General features: G+C 40.5%; 1 long non-coding RNA gene across 1 annotated transcript in view; it reads left to right on the top strand.

Annotated features, from left to right (window-relative positions):
- The first annotated feature begins 1,453 nt into the window (after positions 1 to 1,453).
- LOC124964386 (uncharacterized) overlaps positions 1,454 to 27,891 on the top strand; it is a 39,042-nt gene continuing 12,604 nt past the window's right edge. Inside the window, exon 1 of the long non-coding RNA XR_007104944.1 lies at positions 1,454 to 1,852. This is a non-coding gene — a long non-coding RNA (uncharacterized LOC124964386). The remainder of the gene's footprint in view (positions 1,853 to 27,891) is intronic.

Below are 27,891 nucleotides of genomic sequence, written 5' to 3'. Positions count from 1 at the left end.
GGCGCGCGCGCGGTGCGTGTGCGGCTGCAGCCCTCCAGAGGCAGCCCGCCCGTTGCCACTGGGCGCAGGAGCCCGCCTCACTCCCGCGTCGCTGCCCCGCCCCCATCCCGGTCGCGAGCTGCAGGCCCGGAGTGAATGAACTTGATTCCGGGGATTTTGAGGCAGCGGCTTGCCTAGCACCCGTTTGCACGCGCGCGCGCGCGCGCACACACACACACACACACACACACACACACACACACACTCTCTCTCTCTCTCTCTCTCTCTCTCTCTCTCTCTCTCTCTCTCTCACGCCGTCCCCCAAATTCTGGTTTTCCGCATGGAGTGGGTGGGGAAGTGGGAATCAAAGACTGCCCAGACAATAGAGAAAGGAAAAGTGAGTGCCTGGGGCTCGGCGTCTGTCCCTGGGGGCTGCGGAACGGTTGCGGCTGTAAAGGGGCCTGGTCTGTCCCAAACCCAGGGCGGGGCCGCCCCCGCTTTCAACTGTGCTGTGGAAGTGTTTCGAGGCTCACCACGGATCCCCCTTGCCTCCTTCCCTCTTCCTCGCTCTCGATTTTTCCCAACTTTCTCCTCCTTCACCGGCTCCTGCTTCTGCCTCCCGTCCCCTCTTCCCTCCCCCAGCGGACCTGAAGGAACCAGTGACTTTTTCCTTCACCAAGTGGGAGTTATCCACATCAAGCATTTCACAACGACACATCAAGAAAAGTAGGCAGGTTCAAGTCAACCATGAAATGGTCACTTTTTAACCCCGTCCTGTCCTCATTAGGGAAATGCTCAAACACAGTCCGTTTTCAAAAAGCGCTCTTAATGAGGCGAGCTTGCCAAGTCTACCAGCTGCAGCCCCCGTAAACCAAGAGCCCAGAGAAGAAAGGCGCTGGGGGTGGGGGTGGAGGAGGCTGCGGGGCTGGCCGGGGGTCTGAGAAGACAGGTAAAGTCGGGGAAACTGCGAGAACTCCGGCGAGTTAACCCTTTAGGACACGCGCCGCTGGGAACAGCCTCCCCGCTCCCCCCGCAGGCAAATCCTCTAGTCAGCGTTCTGACAACGTTAATTTCCTTTGTGCCGGTCATTTCTTCTTTTTGAAAAGCTGGGATAAAGTTGACAGTCTTTATAGATGAAAGAAATGAGGTGACAGTCGGGGTTAATCCAAATAAATACTCATTTCTCTCTCACAAATTGTAGGCAACCTCATCGTAGATTTAAAAAGAAAAAGACGAACAACCCAAAGCATCACTTTGTTTTGCACATTATGTCGCATCCCTTTTCTCACCCTCCCCAGATTCTGTGGGGAAAGGGGGATGGGGAAGCTCTACAGATAATACCAGCTTTAACTACTGGAGTTTCCCTTTGAACAAATATTCAATTTAACTGGAGTTAATTTACCATAAAAGACATTCCCCTTGGCACGAATGTACTCATGTCCTTGAACACACCTCTTTGAATGCCTGGACTCTAACAGAAGCCATTATTTCGGGGTCTCTTTAAAAATCCTGTGCCCATCTCTCTCCCTCCCTTCCCCCTCCCTCCCTCTCTCCTCCCCACACCACCCCCAGTGAAACTCTGGCACCCAGAGAGCACTCTTTTCAGCCAGAGAGCCCAGAACCAGCCTTGTCCCCTGGCAAAAGAGGCCCAGTGCTGAGCCCTGGACAAGTGTCTCCAGACATTGCTACCCCTCCTCCTCTTACTAGTTTCCCTTCCCAACAGAAATTATTTCCTTTTGCCACCAAAAGTAGGCTGCATTCAAAAGTTTCTCACAAGCCTAAAAAAGAAAAAGGAAAAATTGACAACTATTATACAGAAGAAGTCACAAAAGCTGCAGCAGCACCAGGGGCCAAGAAACAGCGTCAGACGCAGGTAAGACCCAGAGAAGAGAAGATATCTGGGGCCTGCCAGGCCCAGGCCTTACGGGTTCAAATCTCAGATGCCCCACTTTGTACAGAGCTTATGGCTGAGTACACATTGATGACCATAGCGGATGCTTAGTAGTTTGGGGGTTTGATTTGTTTCCAAGAAGGAAAATGAGAAAGGGATAATGGTGAGGTGAGGAAAACAAAAAGGAATAAAGAGTAAGAAAAGAGACATCCTGGAAGGGGAGGGCTTAGGGGGTGCTCAATATACATGGCTATGACTCTCAGGCCTTGAAGCCAGTCAGGTGGACAGATACCCTGCAAAGCATTGCTTTTTATCCAGTCAATGCCAAGGTCACTGCAGGCCTTTCAGGAAGAACACTAGAGGGGAGTCTTCTGTAACTGATGGACTGGTGAATTGGGGTGCAAGGGACACCTGGCTTCTCTGTTGTCTCTCAGCACTTGTCAACTACCTTTAATTTGAGAACTACCAAGTAGAAGAGGAACTAGGAGGAAGTATATGCTTTCTATTCACTTTCCCTTTTTTCCAGTATGTCTGTGTCATGGAATTGAAAGTGGTTTCAAAGTATCTCTAGATAGCTTCTGATGCTGTCAGTATGGGGTAAACACTCAGACTTTGGTACTTAACCTCTCCCATACTCTGTTCTCCTCCCCACCCCTTCACTGAAAGGGTTAAAGCACTGTTATGACAGGCCACTTTCACTCACCTCAAACCTGACTGAGGAGCTGGAAAGAGGTGAATGGTCCCTCAAGAAAATTTGCTATGTCAGTATCCTAAGAATCTCCTCCCTGCCATCTTATGGGGGAGAAAACTTTCTTTTTTGTCAGAAAGTTTATTGATTTCTAAAAGGAATGCCTGTGCTTCAGGTGACTGGGTTTCAGAACCCAATTGTATATTTAAAAACAAACATTGTTACCCAGTTTGAGCTTTTCACTTACTGACCTCCAGAGAGAAGTTTGACATCTCAAGTATCTCCAAATGATGTTTTTCTTTTGGCTTTTTCTTTATAAAGAAACTGCAGGATAGGTCACAAAATCTGAGCAATTTCACATAAGGTTTCTTGGAGCTAAACAAAGCTGTCATTTTTAATGCACCCAATGACTTTTTTTTTTTTTTTTCATTTTTTAGTTCTTGCATGTGATTTGCAGGGAGGCTCAACAATTCCACACACCCTGGCTGCATCGCCAATATCAATATTTAAAAACTAAATCCAAAAGAGAGAGATGACCTCATGACCCCAGAAAATAGGCCTGCAAAACTCCAAGTATCCACTACACCATGCCCAGGGATCTTTCTTCCAAATGAACCACTAAAATCATACTTGTGTAGCCTGGAAAACACAAATTTATATCCACAAGTAGCAACACCAAAATCCACTCAAAAATGCATATATAAACAACCAACAAGTACTGAAATTGCCTGCACTTGATGGGAATTGCAAAATCATGCCCAGCTCTCAGAGTCCTTAAACTACTACTGTCAATTTAGGGTAGCAATTTCTCCCCACTAGAGAATTCACAACCAGTTAGTTTCCCCACCCCCACTCCAGACCTTTGCCTTTCACTGAAATGAATAAATAACCTTGGACTTTTTTCCTTTCCTCTGGGAGCTGTTTGCCCTCCCATGAGGACAAAACTAAATGAGAAAAATGATGCTGTTAATGTTGCTGCTGAAATGCTTGTACTCAACTATTAAAAAAAAAAAAAAAACTCACTAAGTATATCTACATCTCGAGCACATTTACAAACTACAAACCTGAATCTGATCACCGACTGTGCCAGATTCCTCCATTTAGGTTACATGGTTTCCACTTCTCTACTGAAATGAGTCTAGTTCACCTACAGAGATTCCCAGCTTTGGAAAACATTTGCCCTCTGGATTACTAAGTCATCACTTGGCCTGTAGCCTTTGCATGATTTATTTCAAACTTTGAAAATCTCAGTTATAGTGGCCTTGCTTTCTTCACAGTACTTCAAAGATTACATGCACTGTCTCACAGCAAATGGTGCCTTCTCTGCTGATGTTGAGTGAGTTGTTATTATAGTATTGCCCTTTTCAAAATAGCCAACCTTTAAAGTAAAACTATACATTGTATTTGTACACATAAATTGGCTTTTGTTACCCATTCAAACATGCTTTGTGACATGTGAAAACAGATCAGTTTTAAACAGACATTTAGAAAACACTGTCCAAAATGGAAAAGTAGTCCTGACTTTCTGGATTAAGTAAAAAAGTGCATTGCAGACCAATTTAAACTTTCTGTACCCCTTAATCTAGTCCTTCCTTTGAAAGCTGCTATTCTATTTAAAAATCAAAATAACACATAACAACAGAATTATGCATTTTAACTTTCAAATTAAAATTTAAGAAAAAAACTACATAATTACAAAGAGAAAACACAAACAACTGGGCTATACAAAAATATATGTTCAGTAAACTTATCTCTGAATGTATCTGAAACATTTTAACAGCACAATAAGCTAATAAATTTCAAAGCAATAATACTGTCAAATCGTGTGATGCCACAAACTCCAAAAACAAAGTTACAGATGTTTGTGACATCACATTCACTCAAAATTATGCTGCTGCTCAGTCTGATCATATTAAAATTAAATGAGTGCCTATGTCTGCTAAAGAATAAAAGGAATTTATTTTGGACATCAAACAATGAATCTGTCACCATTTATTGTACAAAACACTCAGCTAATCAATTTCCTATTAAAATAGCTTTCAACAATACTGGGCTTTAAAATTCATCAGGGCCAGTAAAAACCTTTCCCAGTGCACAAGAATGCAGTCCCAACCACGGACGATAATTACCTTTCTAATACTTTTATTGCCCAAGCACTTTTTCCTGTGCTCCCCATCACTAGGCAGGGATCTGTAGTATATTGTATCAGTGAGTTAGAGTGCTTGACCTCTGCCCACATATGATTTAATAGGGACTTTTCAGCACTGGAGCTTTCTCCATCTCTCATACCATTAAATGAAAACATCAAACCTCAAATGTAAAACTGGAAACCACAACGTTTTGTGTTTCACAACTCTTTGCAGTTTTTACTTAGGCTGCTTAAAGGTCAGCTTATTTGCCTCACAGTGCTGTTCCCCATACTGTAAATGCACTGGAAAGTCACACTAATTCCGATTTTGATTAAATCTTGAACTCCTCAGTCATATACATACGTGCACCCTGCTTATTTACACGTGCATTCTTTACTAACCACATAAGCATGCACCTATGACTTTCTGGACTTATTCCATTTTCGGGCTGATTTAAATGTCTGTTAAAGTGAGGGTTCAAAAGTTAACTTTTTCCTGCCTGTTGGAAGTTAAAGTTACAAAGGATGGTGCTATAGGATCTGTTCAAGGAAAGTCAGAGTTAATCTTGTGTATTTTGGCGCCTTTTCCCTGCCAGCTACTGTACTTGGGAGGGGGGCGGAAGGGGGGGACTTGGAGATCTTGTTTGTCCCGTCTCAAGTTCAATGGCAGTTCTTCCAACCAGGAGAAGATGGCCATGTTCACAGCCCTAATAATAATTCCAATCACGCCACTTGGGCATCTTGTGTCAAAGTCCAAACTGGCTTCCCCGCCCCCTTCGACCTGAAAGCTGCCAAATCCTCACACACTTCGCATTCAACCACAACTTAATGGATGGGATATTGTGCATTAAAATGTGTCCCAGACATACTAGGGAAGAGAGGACAAGGGAAAAGGCAGACACACAGACACACAGACCCACACAGACTTAGGCAGAGCAGGAGAAATCCGAGAGCAAAACCAGCAGGGTGGGAATAAAAAATATTGGGGATGAGGAATTCATCATAATCTTTTTTTTTTTTTTTTAAAGGGGGAGCTGGTGGAAGAAGGTCTAACAATTCTGTACATAAACTCTGAGAAAGGTTGGGGAAGGAAACTAAACTTTAGAAGGAACACCAGTTTTGAAAACCTCACCACACCAATCAGCTGAACAGTACTTCCCTCACTTAGGCTAATGTGTTTTCAAATGAAAATATGCAACAAAGTTGTACCTTAAAATGAAGAAAAAACATTTCAAGGAATGAAATGTGTTACAAGGTGCAACTTAAGTATTTGTATAGCAGTTTTTATTCTGATTGAGGGAAGAAGTCAAAAGGGGGAAAATACTAGATTCTGCTCTGTTTGAATTCCACTGATTCCCGCCATAAAAGTGTGTGGCATGTACTAAAGTTACCAATGCTTTGAAAGTAATACATATTTGCACTGGTTCTGGGAATCCAGCACTACAGCTCACTCTACAAAGCAGAAATGACAGGAAAGCGGTAAAACGTCGCTTTACAATGCACAAGCAGGAAATAAAATCTTCCTGGGGTGGGAAGGAGTGGACAGGACGAATAAGACAAGAAAATAAAACCCATCGTTTCAAAGTCACATACCATCGCACTGTATTGCACTAAATAAAAGAGATCTTGAATCTGTAACAACCCAGGGTCGCTGACTTCACATGTCTCAGGTACAGATTTGTGGATTTTCTCAAGGGTTGTTTAGGTGTCTCTTTTTGTGTGTTTTTTAAATTCATCCAGGAGTAGTCTTATATTTTTAAAACTTGTTTTTTTTTTTCTGCACTGACACAATTCTTGGCCCAAGAAGAAAAGGAGGTCAAAGTCAAGTCTAAAAGCAGGCAGCCTCTCAGTCTGGATATCCAGTTTTCCTCCTCTCACTCGCGAAAGTCTGTTGTAGTTGACTTCAACGTCGTCCAGAGTGTGTGTGTGTCGTCCAGAGTGAGTGTGTGTCTCCCTGTGTGCGCGCGCGCGCGTGCGCGTGTACTTGGTGGGTTTTATTGTTGTTTTAGCGGGGCTGCTCTAGGGGTGGGGGCTGCACTGGACAGATGCAGCAGGGGCGGCCCCGGGGTCGCGCTTTCACCCCTTCCCCGCCTTGGGATTGGCCTGGCCGGCGGCCGGGCTGCCCCAGAACCGCCACCCAGCAGCACACCCTTGCGCGCCCGGCCCGCGTGCGCCACCGCAGCCTCCTTGGCTTTCTCTTTCTCCAGCTCGCCGTCCGCCCCGCCCAGGCCCGCCCCGGCCCGTATGGGCGCGCGGGAAGCGCGGCTCTTCGCTTCCGCCTGGCGGCGGGAAAGAAACCGAAAGGAGGAGCCGGGGGCGGGCACGCCGCGATGCATATTCATCAGGGCGTCCGCGGCCGGGGAGGCGGGAGCGGGCCGAGTGGGTGTGGCGGCCTGCGCGGCGCGGGCGCCCCTCGCGGGTGGGTGAGAGTGTTGGGAGGGAGCCTGGTCTTTGTGCCGCCGGGTGGGGTAGGAGCGCGGCGAGGGCGTGCCTGTCTGGGGGCTGCCCCGGCTCTGTGCGCCTTTGTGCTCTCCGACTGCGCGTCTGCTGCGTGCCGCGGCCGAGGGGCCCCTCCGCAGGCGTGCGGCAGGGGGAAGCCGGCGGAACAGCCGCACGAAGACTCCAAACCAGTAATAATGCTAAAGATTCAGAATTGCTGTCGCTTCCCTACTTCCCGCCACGTCGCTGGGCTTAACTTCGCCAGGCCACGTTTGTTTTCCTGTAAAAGGAGTCTTGAAATGTTCCTCACTGCGTAGTGTTATCATTAAAGCAAAACCACCACAAAGAGGGCACTTTGACTTTGTTTCTGTGCATCCATGTGAATGTCAAAAATTCGTCAGTAATTTATGGGTTGGTGGAAGAAACATGCAACACCAAAGATATACACAGAGTCTCCAGAAGTGAGCACTCTGGAGAGTGGATAGTGAGTTAACGTTCACTAATATAGCAGTTTTAATTAGTTTATATGTCGAGGGTTTTTTACTTTTTGTGTTTTTGTTTGTTTGTGCCTAGTTCAAAAGTAATCCAATTATTAAGTATCTGTAGTTATGTGGTAAAACAATGCTTACCGGTTAAGCTGTTGTGTAATTCTGCTCTAAAAGTTAAAGTATTAAAAGTAAAAATTAACACTAGCCCTAAATTTACTTAGTACTAACCCACATGTATTTAGAAAAGATTTTATTACAGAGATCTTGACTAATTATGTAATTGCACAACAGACAACAATAGCTTCAAATATCCTCTAAAAACCCTATTCAATTATGTGATTACCAATGAGACCGGAATAGCTCCCAATGAATTGTTCTTATCTCTCTACTGAATGTGAGCATGTCAGTATTTTAATCCCAATTATGTTTACCCTCGAAGTCCTAGAGAACTTAAACAACATTGTTCAGATTCCTAGTTCCTACTATACACATTATAAAACAAGGAAAACATTTGGCCTCATTACCAAAAAGAAAAAACCTCATACATATAGACACATTATATAGACCTTTGTACATGTATGATATACATACCTATTTTCAGTCACGAGTAAGATTTTCAGTCCTACAAATGGATTGACCCGACCAGACTTTAGAAATTGCACAATTTAAAAGGTAGGTTATTAAGCTGTAAGTTTAATAGATTCCAATTTCCCCTTCAAAAATAAAACTGTATATATCTATATAGTCACGTAGTTGTGGGAAAGGAGATGAATAATTAGAAAGGAGAATGGAATATACACATATCTTCACCTCCACACTCAGTTATAACTTCATAGGGAAAATTAGTTTATAATTTCTATCTTGCTCTAAGTTAAGTAATTTTAATCACCTACCCAGTGTAGCTATAATTCAGTCTACCCAGGCAATCAACTTAAGTGAGTAACAAATAGATACGTTTTCATTCTAGGATTTCCTAACAGTAGTTTTATGGTTAAAAAAAAAAAAATTGCATTTAGGACTAGGAAACCAAATATAAAATATGAAAATTCAATGAGGTAAATAAAAAAGATTATTTAGGGTAGAGGGGGGAGTGTTTTACATGACCAGTGTTACCAAATACTAATACTTTGTGCCACTGAAAATCTCTTTTATTTTTGTTTGAAATCCATAGCAGAATTACCAATGCTTCTTAGCGTCTATTTTATGCAAAGGAGAAAAGACATTTTAGAAAGCATCTAACTTTGTTTAAGAAATATCTTTTTTTAAAATGAGAAAAGGAATAGAGAAGGGAAGAGGAAAGAATTTCCTCCATTCTCATGATGACTTGGAGGAATCTAGGGTTTGTGTCACCTGTCAACAGATCTCTTCCTAAGCATATTATTTAGAAATAAAACGTACCATTGCATGTCATGTTCAGGCTTTCATAGATTATCTTTTTCTATTTGCATGCTATTTGTTTCTTTTGACATGTGAAGCTTATAAGAATACTTACTCCTATACTGAGCACTGTTCTGTCTTTCAAATATGTACACAAATCATATATGGTAGTCAAGGTTTATGAAATAAGGAGAAGGATTTTCAAGAATGTCTTTATAGAAATCCGTCTTGCTAATTTGTAATTACCTCAACATATTGTTGCTTCTAAATTTTATGATCTTTGTCTTTTCATCTATAACATCAGCTGATTTTCTGGTTTTCATATTTTACGATGTAAATAAATATGTAGAAATTAGGGGATATTTTAAAATAGGTGCTTCTTTTTAAATCGAAACGATCTTGGTTAAAAATGTTTCCAAGAATATAATTAAGGTCTAATATCTTTTTATATTTGTCTTTTGTTACAAATTATAATGATTCATTTTTAAAAATAAGCACTACCCAACACCACTTAAGCATTTTGGACCTCAGGCACATTTAACTGAAGTGATTCCAGTTTTTTAAAAAGAAAATTTTTCTCTGCCTAAAGTTGTAGGCACAATTCATTATATAGAACATACCGGAAGCTTTGCAAGTACATTCACACTTTAGATTTTCTGATTCTTCTTAAAGTCAATTAACTGGTAATGCAGTTTCTGTATGTTTTCTTCAAATTAAGAATTTTTTAATGTACTAGCAACATCTGTGTGTGTTTATCTCTGAGAATAATCACTATATAATTATTTCTAAAAGGCATGCATTATTACAATGCTTTATGTCATAATTGAAGTGATTCCTCTATTCCATCTAAACCAGTAATTTTCAGTCATTACCCCAAAGGTGTTTCTTTTGTCTCACTTCTCTATTTCTAAAAAATATGGGAAGTATGTTTTTATTTGTTATTTTGATATTATTAAAAGATACACACTAATTTATTAGATTATTATACTTAGTCCATTATACCAGAATTCATGGAAATTTAGTATATGTAATTAGGATGATGGAATACTTAAGACTCAATACTAAGTAAAACATACCCTATCTTTTAAAATTGAGAAAATTTAGTATTTATATAGAATTTTAAAAATATAATATATTAACCAATATAAACATTTATATTTCTTATTGCCTACTGGCAATAGTTCCAATTATTTCTTAATCACTTAAAAATATTTAGAGAGGCTTGAACTGGGACATTCATAAAGTGCCAGATTTGGTCATTTTGTTGAAGACGAGAGTGTCTCTACACAACTTTTATTAAAAAGAAGAGATTGCATACTTAGTGGATCATCTTATAAGAGGAAAACCCAAGCATAAGTAAGAAACCCTGGTAACTATTTTTATTTTTCATTGGTTATACTAATCTTTAGCTATAATCCATTTATCTCTTCTCTAGACATTGATTATAAAAATAAATGCAGTATCTTTCCCACAAAACATGGTTACTCATCATACAGAATTATCTCTGTGGAAAAGACTTCAATAGTTTTGCAAATAAGCTCTTGCAATGACTCTGAAACTCCACACGGCCCAAGACAGACATACAGGGTCATTTTCTAGTCATTGAGAGTATGGGTACAAAAATAAATATACACGCACAGTGTTCTTTCTCTCACTAACTGCATGCTGCACCTGTGCACACATAGATCTGATGACATCTGCTAACATAATAAATCTCAAGTGGTTTGTGGTGTCATCAAAAACCTGAGATGGTGGTATGGCTCACAGCCTTACCAACCCCAGGCTATGGCCTTGTTAAATTTCACAGGCTAAATAGAGACAGATTCAGACTAATTCCATACACCAACCAGAGGTTTTCAAGAGCAGGTTAAGGTGGTTTACCAAAAAAAAAAAAAAAAAAAGCCTGTAGTTATGACTCAATATGTGAAAATTTTGCTCTCTGATTCAGTGGTGGTAAATCAAGGCTGTCTACTAGCTTCAAAAAAATAATTTTATTGCAATTGTTAAGAATTTTGAAGTTGGAAGTATCGATCATTTCTTAACCTACTCATGTTCCTTAAGAGACATCAAAATATAAAATATGCATAATTAAATCTTCATATCTGGCTTACTCATACTTTTATATAACTTCAGAATTTCAACCGTCAAAATGATCAAAAAAGAAACAATACATTTGAATCAATTTCAGCTGTAATGATTAAATTGAGTGGAAAAAAAAGCAAGTGTTTTCTCAAAAAAATTTTAGGATATTTTGTGCCATATGTAAGGTTTCTGAAACAACAGAATTACTAAGATTTTTTTTTTAACCATTTTCAAAAAACAGAGGCATCTGGCAATCCAGAAATTAGTAAGGCAACAGGATACAAGAAAGCGCTAGACAGTCTACTGATCCTTCAGTATAGTCCTGGCAAAGGACCATCCTGCCTTTTGCTCAGTAGGCCACTTTCAACAAGAAAGTCAGTGTCAAGCCCCCTGCCTTCAAATCCTGCGTCTTTCATCATAGATTCTTGTTGGCATATCTGGAACATTCAATGTCATTTCAAATTGCCCGTTACTTAAAGAAGATCAGCAATCATATTTGGTGTCTTTATTCTATAACTCTGAAATCCTAGGTGCAGCCCAGAGGGAGTAGAGGAAGAATATTCCTTATACGAAGAATGCATTGCATTCTTAGCTTGGGTCCAGAACTCGGCTAGGTGCTGCCATGCAAGAATGGATAGGTTTAGAGGATCTCTGCATTTATGATAACAGGGCCTTTTTGTGCTAATATTCTCCTCCAAAGTTGCTTAGAAAGGAGTAATCTTTGCATGGGGCATTTTTTGAAAACCTCCAAATAAACACACTAAATAACAACTCATGGTTTTCTGCTCACTTTACAGGCAATTGATGTGGGTTTGTAGAATGAAAACAGTCTTAATAGAAACCAAAGAAAAATTTAATGAGGGACAATAAGTCAGCTGCCCTTCCCACCCACTTCACCCACTGAAACAAAACAAAACCCTCATGTAATATGTTCAGAGCCAAACTAGCAAAGCTGAGAAGTTTTTGATACCACTAGGCTTCATGATGTGGGGAATATTTTTATAAACAACAGGAAGAAAAAAAAAGAAAGAAGCAACATTAGGTGGGAAACTTCAGGCATGTATGGTTGACCCATTGTGTATCCAGCAATACTTTCTACCAGCTTATTTTTCAGGATAGTTTATAACAAATACAGAGGTCAGGGTAGAAAGTTTCATGAATTACCTAATATCCCTACTGCTCCCCTTTTCTCTTCCACCTGGTAGCAGCCTGATTGCCTTTAATATTTTACCATTGTCTTTACAATTTTTTTGTTATACCAATTACAGACATTTTAAATGAACAATTAAAAAGATTTTTAAAAAGTCCACCTACCGTCCCATCACCTAAAAAAATTTATTGCATTTACATATCTTTCCATTCAGTATTTACTCATGTATATGGACACTGTTTGTCTAGTTAAATCTTACCATGGATAGAATTTTGTTTTGTAACTTTTCCTCCTAAGCTTATTGATATTAGTGAATGGTTACAAAACTGTAAAATGTGAAAGCTAGAAGACACTTTTTAGATTTCCAGTGAGAGATTAAGAAAAATCTGGTAACATCTTCTGGTTTTTGTTCCTGAATTATTATTGTTAGGATTACTGTCAACATTTTAAAATTGGGATGTTCTACTTAAAAATCTGGATATCCTGCTTCTCTAGAAAAAAGTAGAAAGTGAGACTTTTTTTTTTTTTTTTTTTTTCTTTTGACAAGTGTTGCCAAGAAGTTGGAGCAAAGTAACTGCTGCCCCATTTGGCTGGGGCTTGGTCTCCATAGTCCCCATCACTCCTGATTGTATTACGTTGTCCCACTTTCCTCCTTGATCTGGAACAAATGGTTTTCTTATGGATGAAAAATAAAAACAAGGTTCAGAGAGGTAAAATGACTAGCTTATGGCAGCCGAGCTAGTTAGTAGTATTGGCAGTGTCATAAATGAAGCCTCCCAACTTTAAGCCAGTGCTCTTAGTTTAAAGGTTAATTTAAGAGTATGGGAAGACATGGGATCTGTGCACAAGTATGCACAGCCTCACCAGAACTTCTGTGACCACGGGTTTCTTTGTAAACTAAATGCATCAGGACAGTCACTCCGCACCTTTCATGTTGCATTTATAATTAACATTTAATATCCAGAAGCCTGAGTCCCCAGAAATCCTGGGCCCACTCACAGTGATTCCTCTTCTTTCTCTTATTAAAAAACAAATCATGCCAGGCACAGTGACACAGGCCTGTAAGTCCAGCGGCTCTGGAGGCTAAGGATCTTGAGTTCAAAGCCAGCCTCAACAAAAGCAAGGTGTTAAGCAACTCTGTGAGATCCTGTCTCTAAATAAAATACCAAATAGGGCTGGGGATATGGCTCAGTGGTTGAGTGCCCCTGAGTTCAATCCTGAGGACCCCCCAAAACAGACAAACAAACAAAAATCAAATCATTGAATGCAAGTAAGGGAAGATGATCAGTTTATGGGAATAGCATCAAATCTTCTCTGTGTGATTAAAAAAGCACCTCATAATTAAAAATTTAAATATTTTATGATATTCCTGTCAGATATACTTAATAGAGATGTGATAGGGGGCCTATACCTAGGATACAATCAGCATCCTAGAAAATATAAAACTCCCATCTCTGTCCAGAGAACATGTTTGCTGATGGCTAAATCTGGACACAGTGCAACCAGGAACTCTTTTTTTTAATGAATTTAAGATTTGGGAGAAGTTGTCCAAAAATTTTTTTAAATAATCATTATTAATTATAAATCAATAAATTAGGAAACAATAATAAATGTACACCATCTAAGAGTGACTTATCTATGTATCATGGTACAATTGTTATTAATTTGCCTAGAATATGGATTTGATGACAGACACTGCCATTTTAACATCATCATTAAGCAAACCCTTGCAGTTTACGACTAGTTATAGTGCATTCTTCATCAGACGGGATATCTACATACTAAGTCTTGTTCCCTAAAGTAGGTGGACTTGAGGACATGCAGACAGCCTCAAGGAGTCAACACAGTGAATAATTGAGAAGCTCCTCCATTATGTACACGTTGAGTCTACAGTTACTGTCTTGGCAGTAACTGTCTTGGGTCCATATTCTATCAGGCTCTGGACTTACTCACAAAAGCAGTCTTCATGGCCCTTATTATGGATGAGGCTCTATCCACCTGTGCACTGAGGGCACACCATGCCCTCATTAGGAGTCTAGACCCTCTATACTGAGTTTCCCTGAGGTCCAGATATGCATGATTCCATGGAAGCATGTTAAGTGACTATCTAAGAGCAGCATATCTTCCTTTGCTGTGACCAATTTAAGTCAAGGACAGCACCCTCATTACACAAGGCCTCCCTGGGGCAATGGTTTTCCCAACCTTAGGTTAAACAGAGTGTCTGGACGAGTAATACTAATTACCATGTACTGAGGTCTAACTATAACTTGGCTCTGTGCTTGAGATGTCATGTATATCATCTCAGTTCCTTCAAACACAAGGAAGCTGAGACTCGGGAAGTTTTGATAACCAATTGAAGGTCATGGTGCTCATCGTTCAGGTCTTTTGAATTCCAAAGTCCTTGGCCATTGCATATCATGCAGCTTCAGGGACCCACCGCGAGGCTGTGACCATTGGATGAGTACAGCCCCTTCATGGGAGGTGCCCTGGGATGCTTTGCACATGCCTCAAAGCATTTTTATCACTCTTCTTTCAAAATTACCTTTAGAACCACAGGCACATTCTTTTAAACATTATCAATGGAGTAGATCTTCCTTCCCTTAAATGTGGATTTGAGTTTTGGATATAACCCTGTAGTGATTAAAGAACTTATCAAGCTGGGTAGACCAGTTTGGGTTGAAAATAAGGCATGACAAAAACATAAGAAGATTATTTCATTTTCCTTATTTTCTGAAAGTAATAGAACAGGAACTTTCAACTTGGACTTAGAGGCAATGGCATTTTGGGGTTCAAATCCTGATTTGGGTATCCCAACCTACTTGACTCTAGGCAAGCTAAGTCATGATACCTTTCTTAGTCATAGTTTCCTGACCTTGAAAGAAAGAAAGAAAGAAAGAAAGAAAGAAAGAAAGAAAGAAAGAAAGAAAGAAAGAAAGAAAGGAGGGAGGGAGGGAAGAAGGGAGGAAAAAGCCCGTTTCAGTGTGGTTGTTTAAGGATCAAAAAGTTTCATTTGTCAAAATATGTAAGACTTTCTGAAAGATATTCTTTTCTCAATAAATACTTTCTGATTCTATGAGATTATTGTCTCTGTCCTCATTCTTTAAATGTGGGGACAGAGGATAAACACAGGTTGGTATGTGTGGTTTGTGACAATGACCAGACCCACTGGGCCTGGCAGAGAGCATTTATTTGCAATTATAGTATAACAAGCAAGAAGTATCTCCCCAGTTTCCTAAGAGAGATGGATTTAAGGGAGGCTGTGTTGTGGTTTGAAGTTTCTGGAGGCAGTCTCTATCTCAAGTTTACTTCTCTTCAGAAGGGTAAGAAATTTAATAGCATCTTGAGCAAGTGCCCCTTTGTAAACATTTATGGGAGTGTCTGCCCTGTGCCAGCTTCTGTACTCAGGGAGTGACTAGAGCAGTAGGACAAGAACAATATCTGAAAGGCTAGTTTAGTAACAGACAGAAAATGAGATACCTGAATGAAAAGAATGGGGAACATCTCAGAACCCATTGACACAGTGTTGGTTTTAATTATAGAAAATGTTGTCACTCCTCAGGCAACAAATGGGCACCTACTATGTCCAGGAGATCAAGTGTAAACAAATCAAATGAGGCTCTAGTGTAGAATAAAGAGACCTGAGATTGGGAGGGAAGAGGAGAACAAGGGGATAGCTAACAGAAACAGAGTTTGTGTGATATTCTGGGTCCATTGTTTGCTAGGCTGTTCAGTGAGGTAGGAACATGGTCAGAATTCTGGAAACCTTGTAGAAAGTTGTTTATCAAAGGAAAGAAAGGGGGAGTGTACAAAGCTTTTTGATGGCCTACAGTCAATTCAGGGTATCTAGAGAGGAGAGGGCAAGGGAGCAGTCTCTGAGGGAAGCTGGGGAGCTGTCCTAGGCTTTGGCAACTGTTCCAGACCATCTTGGCTTCTAGGCAGCACTCGCTCCTAACGCTCTCAGTGGGGTTTTCCCTTTCAAGCTGGCTTATGTTCACTTTCACACTTTAACACTTACTCATTTAATCCTCCTAACAATCCTATAATATAAATACAATATTGTCTCCATTGTACAGATGGGAAAACTAGGGTACAGAAGGACAGCTAAGGACAGTAACTTGCAAGTGTCAGAGGCAACATTTGAACCTAGGCCATATAGTTCCAGAATCTTGGCTCTTGACTGTGAATTATATGCAAACTTCCTCCACCACTGCATGCCCTCCCTCCCCCGCCCTCAACAGAGTGGCTTTGCAGAATCTTGAAAATCTCTCCTTTCTTTAGCTAACGCCCCGACCCAACTCCCTATCAGAGAGGCATAATTGCGGGCAACCTTAGCACAATTATACAACCTAATGGCTGGTAAAAACATCACTAAGGATAAGAGGCACCTTTGCAGCCTTGGCCTAAATCTTTGGAACTCAAGAATGAGAACTCAGTGACGGCCTCCTTCTTTCCTCACATTCTGTGCTATAAAATAATAGACAGATGGTTGTGTGATCATACAATGGAATAGTAGATAGCCATGAAAGAACAATCTATTTAACATGTATATAGAAACCTACAGATTATACATGTATAACTAGATATATTATCCATGTCACCACTATTCATATTAAGAAATGGAGCTGGGCGTGGTGGTGCACACTTATAATCCCAGCTGTTCAGGAGGCTGAGGCAGGAGGATCAAGAGTTCAAAGCCAGCCTCAGCAAAAACCAGGCACTAAGCAACTCAGTGAGACCCTGTCTCTAAGTAAAATACAGAATAGGGCTGGGAATGTGGTTCAGTGGTCAAGTACCCCTGAGTTCAATCCCTGGTACAAAAGAAAAGAAAAAAGAAATGAATAATTATTGCAACCCAGAAACCACTTCCCACTCTCTAACAATTATTATTCCATGATTCTTCCCAAAGACAATCACTATCTTGATTTCTAAAAATACCAACTTATATTGCCTTCTTTTGAGCTTCATACATATCAAGAAGCATACAATATTTACTGTTTTCCATTGGAATTATTTTGTTTAGCATTTCATGTGAGAGTCCTTCCTGTTATTGCTGAAAACCATGTATTTTTTTTCATATTATATATTAAATTCCATTGTATACAAACAATACAATTTATCTGTTCTATACTTTACAAACCCTGTATTGTTACAATTTGGTGTCAATATAAGTAATGATGATGTGAACATTCTTCTACATGTTTTCTGGTGTACAAATGTATGCATTTTCTAGGGGTATACCTTTGAGTAGAATTTCTGGGTAATGAACTATGCTGACGATAAGTTTTAGTAAATAATGCCAAATAGATTTCCAAAGTGATTGACCTAATTTACACTCCCACCAGCAGCATATGAGTTATAGCTGTTTCACATCTTCACCAAAACTTGGTAAAATTGATCTTTTTTTATTTATGATATATAGTAGTATCTCAATGTAGTTTTAATTTGGATTTAAAAATAACTAATGAGGTTGACTTTCTTTTATTTTTTTTTTATTTTTTTTGCCATCTAGATATCCTCTTTTGTAAATATCTGTCAAATATTTCACCCAGTTTTACTTGGGCTCTTCTGTCTTTTTTAAATGGACTTGTAGGTATTCTTTATATGTTCTAGATATGAATCCTTTGTCAATTGCATCTATTGCACATGTTTCTTCCCACATTGGGCCTTGCAATTTTACTCTTTTTGAGGGGTGGGGTGTTCAGGGAATTGAACCCTGAAGCTCTTACTCACTGAACCACATCCCTAGCCCTTTTTATGTTTTATTTTGTGACAAGGTCTTGCTAAGTTGCTTAGGGTCTCACTAAGTTGCTGAAGCTGGCTTTGAACTTTCGATTTTCCTGCCTCAGCCTCTTGAGGCCTTTTGTGGGATTACAGGTATGCAACTCTTTTAATGTCATGTTTCTGTGTTTCTTTTAAGTAGTTATTGAAATGTAACTGTCACATAATAAGCTGTGCATGTTTAAAGTGTAAAATTGGTACATTTTGTCATATGCGTATACCTATGAAACCATCATCATAATTTGGGCAATATTTATACATATCAAGAAGCATACTTCCACAAGGGTATTGCTAAATTGCCCAGGCTGAACTCCTACTTGCAGTCTTCCTATGTAAGCCTCCCCAGTCCTGGCATTACTGGCCTGTGCCACTGCACTGGGCTTCATTTTCAGTTTACTGTTACTTCCCTGAGGACCAACAGTGTTGAACATCTTTCTGTGTGTTGTTTGCCACTTTTATGTCTTCCTTCATGAAGTGTCTGTTCAGGTCTTTTGCCTGTTCTAAAACTTGGGTTGCTTTCTCATTGTTGAATTTTTTGTATGCTATGGCTACAAAGCTTTCATCAGATATTTGATTTGCAATATTTTCTCCCAGTCTAGTTTTGTTTTCAGTCTTTTAAGAGTATCTTTTGAAGAGCAGATTTCTAAAATTTTGATGAAGTCAAAATTATGGATTGTGCTTTTGGTTTCTTATCTAAGAAATGTTGCTTAATCCAATACCACAAGTGTTTTTCTGTCTTTTTTTTTTCCTCTTTGGAATTGTTATAATTTTATGTTTTATATCAAAATCTATAATCGATTGCTGGATGTGCTGGCACACATCTGTAATACCAGTGACTCAGGAAGCTGAGGCAGGAGGATTAAAAGTTCAAGGCCAGCTTCACTAACTTATTGAGGCCCTAAGCAACTAGGAAGAGCCTGCCTCAAAATAAAAAAGGGTGGAGATGTAGCTCAGTGGTAAATTGCCCCTAGGTTCAATCTCCAGGACCAGAAAAAAAATCTATAAGCTATTTTGAATTAAATCTGTATTGAGTGCAAAGTATGGGTTGAAATTCATTGTTTTTCATGTTGTTATCCAGTTGTTCCAGCACCACTTATTGAAAAAGACTACCTTTTGTTCTGCAGGATTTACACTTTTGTTGAAATTCTGTTGTCCATATGCAATATCAGTCTACTTCTCTACTGTGCTCTGTTGATGCCGATATCACACTTAGTTCCTATAGCATCATTATGATAAGTGTTGAAACCAGATAGTCTCAGTTCTCTAAATTTCTTTTTCATTTTGTCTCTTGATGGTGTTTTTAACAAGTACTCTCCAAGAAACCATGAATCTAATCAGGCAGACACTCTCCAGTTTGTAAGTGGAAACAGTGCCTGTGGGTTGTAATTCCTTTATTCCTTAGGGTCTAACTATCATTTTTATTTTAAGTTATTTTTAGTGCATGAACCTCGAAAGGAGTAGGATTGTGATACTATCAGCTAAATATTCATCAGCCATTATGGTACCTGATAGTTGCTGAGAACCTGACCTTTTTGGCAAAAGACTCTACAGACTGGTCTTTTGGAGGTGGGGAAACCCAGGTAGAAGAATGGAAGGAAGGGAACCTCCTATTTATAGGAATCCTAGGAGTTACAGGGCATGGTGCTAGGTGTTTTACATGTAGCAACTTATTTTATCTAAGATGCTCTAGAGCATGGATCAGCAAATGTTTTCTGTAAAGGACCAGTATTTTAGGCAGGGCAGCCTCATGGGTGTGAACCTGTGCAGTTGCCTAAAGCCCCTTGCTTAACAGGTTCCCATGTTGATTTAATGCTCTGCTGTCACCATGTTGAAACTCTTGAAAGTTTTTAGATTCTGTTTTTTTATTTTTAAAAAAGAGACCCCTGAATTTTCTTTTTAAACTAGGTCTTATGTAGCCTAGTTTAGATGTTTCTCAAACATCTAAAACTGTAAATACCATTTACTGCTCAAGCCACACACAGAAGGTAGGTTCTATTTGGCCTGGAGATGAAGATTTTCTAGACCCTAGCCTAAGGAAACTCCTGCACATGCACAGCAGGTGACATGGGAAGAGCACAGTAGAGTTGTTCATAAATGCTCCAAAGGAGAAACAACCAAAATTTCCCTCAACAGTACAAGGGAGAAGTATGGAGTAGATTATTTATACACAACATATGACTGAAAGAATACATGTAGTATTATTTTATTTACGTAAAGTTCAAAAACAGGCATGTAGAAGTGCTGAAGCCACAATTTAAAAAAAATAAAAGTGAGCAAATAATCATAAGAAAAATCATGGTAATGGTTACCTCTTGAGAGAGGGAGGTGATGTGGAGGGGCCTTCCAGGTCTTGGCAGCATTGCATTTCTTTATCTAAGTCATGATTACATTGGCATTTGCTCTGTATTTTTCCTTTGAATTTTATGTACATTTCTCAGAAATGCATATCTCATTATTTTAAATTTCAAGTTTCCAATTTCTAAACCTGAGTTGGCATTTGGCGTTCCATTGGGGTGGGAGAAGACAAATGTCCAGGCTACAAGATTCCAACTTCCGGGCTGGGGATATAGCTCAGTGGGTAGAGTGCTTGCCTTGCAAGCACAAGGCCCTGGGTTCAATCCCCAGCACCGCAAAAAACAAACAAACAACAACAACAAAAAAAAGATTCCAACTTCCTAAAGCTCCTCTGATGTCATTTTGAAGACCTTCAGCATTCATCTGGCCCCCCCACTTCACATTTCTCAATAAGGGCCTTGGCTTCTATATTCAACTGTTTTTCTTTTCAGTTTACTTTTGTCTCAGACACTGGTATTCTCTGCTAAATTCCCTCAAGGTCAAATTCACATTATTGTGCGTTTCATTGTCTTGAAACCTTTCTCATTTGCAAATTCTATTTTTGTTAATTTCAAATTATAATTTAAATAATTCCATCACATTGCATGAGGCAGTGGATGTGTACACTGACCACTTTCCCTTTATACTTTCCCTTTATACCTCAGTTTTTATTCCCTTAATATTTCTACCTTCTGACTCTTTATGTGTGGCTGTGTGTTGCCATTAATCTGGAAAGGGATAAACTGAAAGGAAAGAGCATGTGTACTCCAGATTGGAAAGGAAATAAATTTAATAGTATAGCAACCAGAGTTGAAACCTCAACTCCTATCAGCTTTGTGTTTGCATCCATGATCTAACCATTCAACTCTTTTCTTTAATGAATAGAAGCAGAACTAATAACCACTATTAGAGAGAGTCATTGTGGGAATAATACATATGAAGGTTAAACAAGAAAACTAGTGACACATACCTAGCTCAGCTCCTGGAGCTACTTTGTGACTTGTGGTATGCACATAGTAAATTTTCTTTTCTTTCCTTTCTTTCATCCTTCCTTCTTTTTCTCTCCTTCCTCCCCCCTCCCCTTCCCTCCCTTCCTCTTTCTTTCTTCTGGATCATTTGCTAGATTTTTCTGTCTACCCTCACCAACCCTATTTAATCCTATTGCAATTGCCAAAAAAGGCTAGTAAGCAAGTGTGGATGGAAAAAATCATAGGTGGGAAGATCCTCCCTATGAGTTTGGGGAAAGAGGACCTATCACATTCTTCACTTTACTTAGCCATCTCTCTTTATATTTCTCATTTCCACTTATACGCAAGTCTGTTCAGACCCAGGCATTCAAGGACCACAGCAAGGTCCCCTGTCAGAATCTATAGAGCACCTAGAAGAACTGCAGTATGATTTTAGGGATAAAAAAATTGCTTTCCTGAAAACCCCTTGGAACCCTGTCTGACATATTGTAAGCGTTCAGTAAATGTTGGATGTCATTACCATTACTGTTGTTGCTATGATGATCATTGTTGTTCAAGACAACGTTCCAACACCAGCAACAGGGGCTGTAAGGCTACCAGCTGCCTCATTTGCCAAATGCTCACCAAGGTACGGGCTGGAGAGAGTGATTTCTTTTAGTGTTTCCCTATCCCTCCCGCCCCCCACTCCCCCTCATTTTCTTCCCTGAACATTTCATTCTGCCTTTTCCAGAACAAACATCATTATAATCACTCTTGTTCACATCTCTGATATCCCCATGGCTCGTGCTGCTCTCACTGGTAGAAGCAACACCTCTGAATTTACTACCATCTGCAAATATCATTAGCTATTGTTTATTCCCTCTCCCACACTATTAATGAAGATGTTAATTAAGACCAGAACTAACACTGACCCCAGCAGCAATCCACTAGACATTTATCCAACTGGATCAACTTCTGTTAGTCATTACCCACTGCTCATAGACATTACCACCACTCCATGCTCTTCATCTGCTAATTTGTAAGAGACTGGGAGAGAAAATTAAGGGATCCCAGTATTATTTAAAAATTAACACTCTGATATGTAAGGTTTTTGGAGAGGGATTTGGTGGAACATTAGAAGGGCGGTTGTTGGTAGTATGCATGAGTGAGTAAACTTGCCTCCAAAAGTATTTGGTAATTGCCTGGCTAGGCTTATGGTTTTCTGGGAATTTAGCAATGCACAGTAAGGTTGGAGTATACCAGTACAAAGCATACAGCTTCCAGAGCAGTCACTTCTTTTTACAAATGATTAGACAGAGGCCCACAGAGGTGAAATTATGAGTCAAAGGTCACCTCCCTCATTAGTGATAGTACCTGAACTGTAACTGGACTCTCCAAATTTCAGTTCCATGCTCTGTAGGAATCTAGAAGCAAAGTCAACTTGCTTCGCAGAGATTCCATTCTGACATCTGCACATCAGCATTTGCCTACTAAATCCTAAACTTGTGGAACATGATGTTCACCAACTTCATCTTTTTGTCTCCAGCAAACCATGTCCCATAGTAGGAGTTCATTCCATACTCAGTAAAGGAATAAGCATTGTGCACCAGGATGCACCGTTCTCTTGACCTATAAATTACTGGTTCCAACCCTAGCTAAACATTAGAATCACCCAGGGGAGGTTTAAAAAATACCGATGCCCATACGACACCCCTTGAGATTCTGACTTAATTGGATTGAGGAGAGGCCCAGGCACTGCTAATTTTTTAAAACTCCCCAGGTAATTCTAATGTGCAGTCAGGGTTGAGAGCCACCTCAGAGGATGAAGTGTTTTTCCAAAGACTCCTAAATGGAGAGGTTTCTTGTTCTACAGGAAAGGTCAATACAGAACCACTGTAACTTAGCAATTAGAAGCAATCTCTCTCTTGAGCAGGAAACTGAATGCTCCTTGAGACTTTTCCATGCGCATAGTACGAATTATTACATTACCAGCTCAAAATGATGTGGTTTGAAATCTATTGATCTGGTGGTGGTATTTATTTAGATCTGGGTTTTTAATTAATTACTTATTTATTATTTATTGGGGGGGCAAAATTAAACTTTTTAGTTCTGAAAGCAATAGTGCCAACTTAAGAAGAGTGCCACCTGTCAGGTTACTGGCTTCCTATAAAAATTGGCCTACTAGAAGCAAAGTCAAGCAAAGAACAGGGAACTTACCAATGCTTGGATCTTGAGAGGGGTGGTTATTGCAGTAACAAATGCCTTCCTGCCACTGGTATGGCAATGAAACTTTAGTAGATGAAGAGTGTAGGTCAAAGACAAAATAAGAAAACATAATCTCAGCCTTCTTCCTTCTTCCCAAAAGGAGAAAGCACATGGCTTTGTAAGGCTTTAGAAGCTGCTATTCTTCTGCCTTCACATTTTGTTTTCTTTTACATTTCAGGGAAACGACTTTAAATAACTAAATGCCCACTAGCATTCACCCCTGTGAGAGTTGGAGAATTAGAGTGCCCATGTTTAGTTGTATAGATTGTTCATTGCCCAAGGACACCTGGTGAATAGCAACTGAAATCTGTACTAAGAAGAAGTGCTTCCAGGGAGGACAGACAGCTCTGTTACTAGTTTATAGAAAGGTGGCACCTGGAAATTAGAATGCCTAAAAAGGGAGAAAGACCGAATAGTTTTCCACATTCATGTCATAAGTAGCAGAGGGCTTTAATAAAAACAAAAGCAGAAAGAAGAGCAAGGTGATCTGTGGTATTGGGAAGGGAGGTAAGGGACTGGACACCTTTCCCAACATCTGCTGCAAGATTGTGCCTCTCAAGGGTTGTTAAGGCTATGATAAAACAGGAAAAGAGCACAGGAAGCCAGGGAAGTGTGGAAATGGGAGTATTTGCCAAACAGACAATAAGACCAGTGGAAAAAGGAAGTTGGAGGTGGGAATTCTTTCTGTGTTCATTCTCCCAAAACTGAAACTGGGGTGGGGGGAAGGGGTGCAGCCATGGCTCACAGGCTTGTTCAGTTTCAGGTTCGACTTCTGGGGAAGACAAAGAAAAAGAATCCCAGCAACAGTCGGGCCAGGCCAGGCGCCCCACCAGTGAGTGCTTCCAGATGCACTGATGCGTAGTCCCAGAACACTGCTCGAGAAGCACTGCTTAGCTAGACAGTGACTCCTCCGGAGGAAAAAAAATCAGTCATTTTGACAAGGTCAAAATACCAAGAAAACAGCATTCCCAATTGGGCAGTTATGGGTCAGGACCAGAGTTCATTAGAACATATTCTTTTCTGCTTCTCCCTTCTTAGGTTTTTTGGTCATGGGACAATGTTTAATACCTCCCCAAGAACAGAACTCTGAGGAGGTAAAATGTGTACATAGTTGATCCTGGATAAGGGGTCTTCTCCCTGAACTTTTGAAAAGAAAGAACCTAGAGGAGGGGGTGGAATAATGGAGTCAAATGATCCAGTCTAAGAACAAATGATCCCAGGTGGCATTTGAGCATTCGAGTGGATTCATGTATGGTCTATAGTATTCCAATACCAGGACTCAGAGGGCAACAAAGTTTTCCTTAGGATCTGAAAATTGGGGCAATTTGGAAGACTCCCCCTTTGCTTAGACTTCTGGAAAGCTCAGAGAAGAAGCCAGTGAAGTGAGAAGGGAGAAAGGAAAGTAGGATAAACTGAAGGGAGGACAGGAAGAAGGGAAGAGAACCCATTGATTCAGGTTTGCAATGACACTTCATTTTTAGAAAACAGTTCGAGGGAGGTTGAGCAGCCTGCCCACAGTTGCCTAGCCAGTGAGTGGCGGGTTATAGTCAAAACATGGGTGCCCGATTTCAAAAGCCCTCACTCTTCTTCTGATGAGTTGCTTCCACCAACTAAATATACATACATATACCCAAGCATATATATGTGTGTGCATATATATACGATTTAAAGCAAGAAAAATATGTTTTTTAGCGGGATGGAACCCAGGGCCTTGTGCATTCTAAGCATGCACTTTACCACTGAGCTACTCCCCCAGTCGCATGTGTGTGCTTTATGACATCCCTGTTTCTTAATACTGCCTATCACCAAGCAACCAAACAATGAGAGTAAATTTCCTATTTCTGTTTTTAAACTGTTCTCAAGCTAAATGTTTTCTCTCCCTTCAGGGTTACTCCTTATGTATTTATGTCTGTATATTTTTGAAGAAAAGTGGAAAAAAAGTGGGGAGGCTGAGGGAAATAATTGGTACTGGTTCTGTTGCCTACTGTGCATGGTATGCATGTGTATAGTGGGGGGAGTGTCGCCATTTTGCCAAATCTGTACCACCTGGCTGGGAATTCACAGATCTGCTTTAGAGAAACAGTTTAGTCTTGTTTTCCCCCACAATCTTCTAATAGTTGAAATTTCCCCCTTTACTCCAAGAACAAAGTTCATTAGAACATGTTCTTTTCTGGTCCTTGGAGAAGATTCTTTTCAAGTGACCATTCTATACTATTAAGAGGATATAAAGACCTCTCCCCCATTGCCAGGAGCCCCTACTTCCCACTTGTGTCTCAGGAAGTGACTGGGGGCTGGGGGTGGGAATGTTTGCGACTGAAGCTGCAGCTTCTCTCCCCAAGGGCCAGCAGGGCTCACCCCTGCTGCCTGGGTAGGAGGGACACAGATGCCTCAGGAGGGATGCTGTCACAAAAGGGCTTATTTGAAAAAAAAAAAAAAAGTGTGAAAGGGATGAGGCTGTTGGCAGGGACGCTAGATCCACGCTACAGCCTCTGTTGACTGCAGTCTCCTTGTATGGATTCTTTCTCCACTTCTCACTTTCCAAGGCTTTATATTCATGCTATAAAGAAAAGCAATCCCCAGGCAAAGATGTTTATGGTATTTTATTAAAGTTTGTTGGGGAGGAGGGAAGAGGAGGGAAGAAGGCTGAATTTGGGAGTTAGGGGGAGGGGGCTGACTACTAGGGAGAGAGGAAGAGAGAGTGAGAGAAAGAGAAGGCAGGCATGCATGAGAGTCCCAAGCAGTGCCAAGAAGCAAAGAAAGGGCTGGTTGGGGACAGGGGGGAAAAGTGTGCCAGAAGCCTTATAGAAAAGGAGCAAAGAGCTGAACAGGAGGAACGGTTTAAAACTGAAGTGCAAATGGACTTCAGGATCCTCCTGGCAAAGGCTGCTGCAAACAAAATACAAAACAGGCCACCATTAACCACTCAGGGAAACACAGTTCTGAGGAGGAGTCACCAAAAAAAGGGCCTAGCAGGCAGATAGATAGATGATAGATAGATAGATAGATAGATGACAGATAGATACATGATATGCTAATGTACTAGGGTGGGAGGAGAGGAGAGAGAGAAGGAGAACATAAAGGTGTCTGAGACAGAGAGCTACATCAAGTGAAAGCAAAAACAACACACACACACACACACACACACACACACACACTGTCAGATCCCAAGAGAGACACATAGAGAGAGTCACACAGAGAAAAACAGAAAGGGCTATGAGAGGGGGTTGATGGGGTGGGAGTGGGGTGAGAGAGAAAGTCTCCAGCCAAATGCGGGAAACTTGGCAGGTGGACAGTAGCAGCCAGCCGGGCAGTAACTGCACTTGCTGTGTCTAGGCTATTGTTGTCTCCAAGGGAGGGGGGTTTGGGGGAGTTGTTTGTTTGTTTTGTTGTTTGGCTTCTTTGTCTCTTTTGTTCCAAGCAGTTAGTTTGCTTCTTTCCCAGACTCTGGGCTGATGGAAAACCTTTATGGATTTTTCTTAAAGGGACAGTATTAGCTAGTTCACGAGTATTCCCGATTTCTCAATCCTAACCAGTTCCTGCCTAAATGACTCTGATTTTTAAAAGGGATTTTGTTAAGAACAGAGAGTCACTATTTGTGCTGTGTTTGTGACTGATTAACAAGAATAAACTGGTCAGTTTCACTCTCCCCACTAAACCTTCTCCTCCAGGATTGCTAAGACCATAGAGGGGGGAAAAGGAAAGAAAAAAAGAAACCCCTGAAGCAAAAACACACAAAAGTAAATGAAGAACATACATATATAAAGAACTACAAACACACATTGCTTCCTTAAAAATAAAATTAAGAATGAAAATTAGAAATACACACTTGAGGTTTTAAATAACCAGAATTGGGGCTTCAATTGAAGGAAGAAGCGTGGTGGGGTCACTTCTCCCACAACCCACCTCTGGCCTCACAGATCAGTTTCCTTTCCCCAAGTCCATCCTAACAGGATAAACAGCACAGCTCAAGGGGTTCTGGGAGCCTGTCTTAGGTCACTCTCCTGGGCTTGGTCTCCCTGGGGAAACAGATCATTAACACACTCAGGCAGCCAGAAGGACCTTACTGAAGGGCACAGAGTCACAAAACTAAACAGGAGTTCAGTTCCTTTCTAAAGGAAAGGTAGGGAAAAGGGACATCCTGCAAGACTTTGACTTCTGTTCCCATCAAGAATCCCAGCTTCCTGTGTTTGTAGTAACTTAAACACATTTTGGTGTAAAGATGATAGCTTCTAAGAGAAATGAAAAACAGTCCACCCCCCCCCAATTTCTTCTTGATTTTCAGTTCCTCTTCAGCCCTCTCTCGAGAAGCACAGCTCTTTTTAAAAATTCTTTCTCCTTGCTACTC

Source organism: Sciurus carolinensis, chromosome 14, assembly GCF_902686445.1.
Source record: "Sciurus carolinensis chromosome 14, mSciCar1.2, whole genome shotgun sequence".
Classification (NCBI taxonomy): domain Eukaryota; kingdom Metazoa; phylum Chordata; class Mammalia; order Rodentia; family Sciuridae; genus Sciurus; species Sciurus carolinensis.
This window is presented reverse-complemented; position numbering and strand designations above follow the sequence as displayed.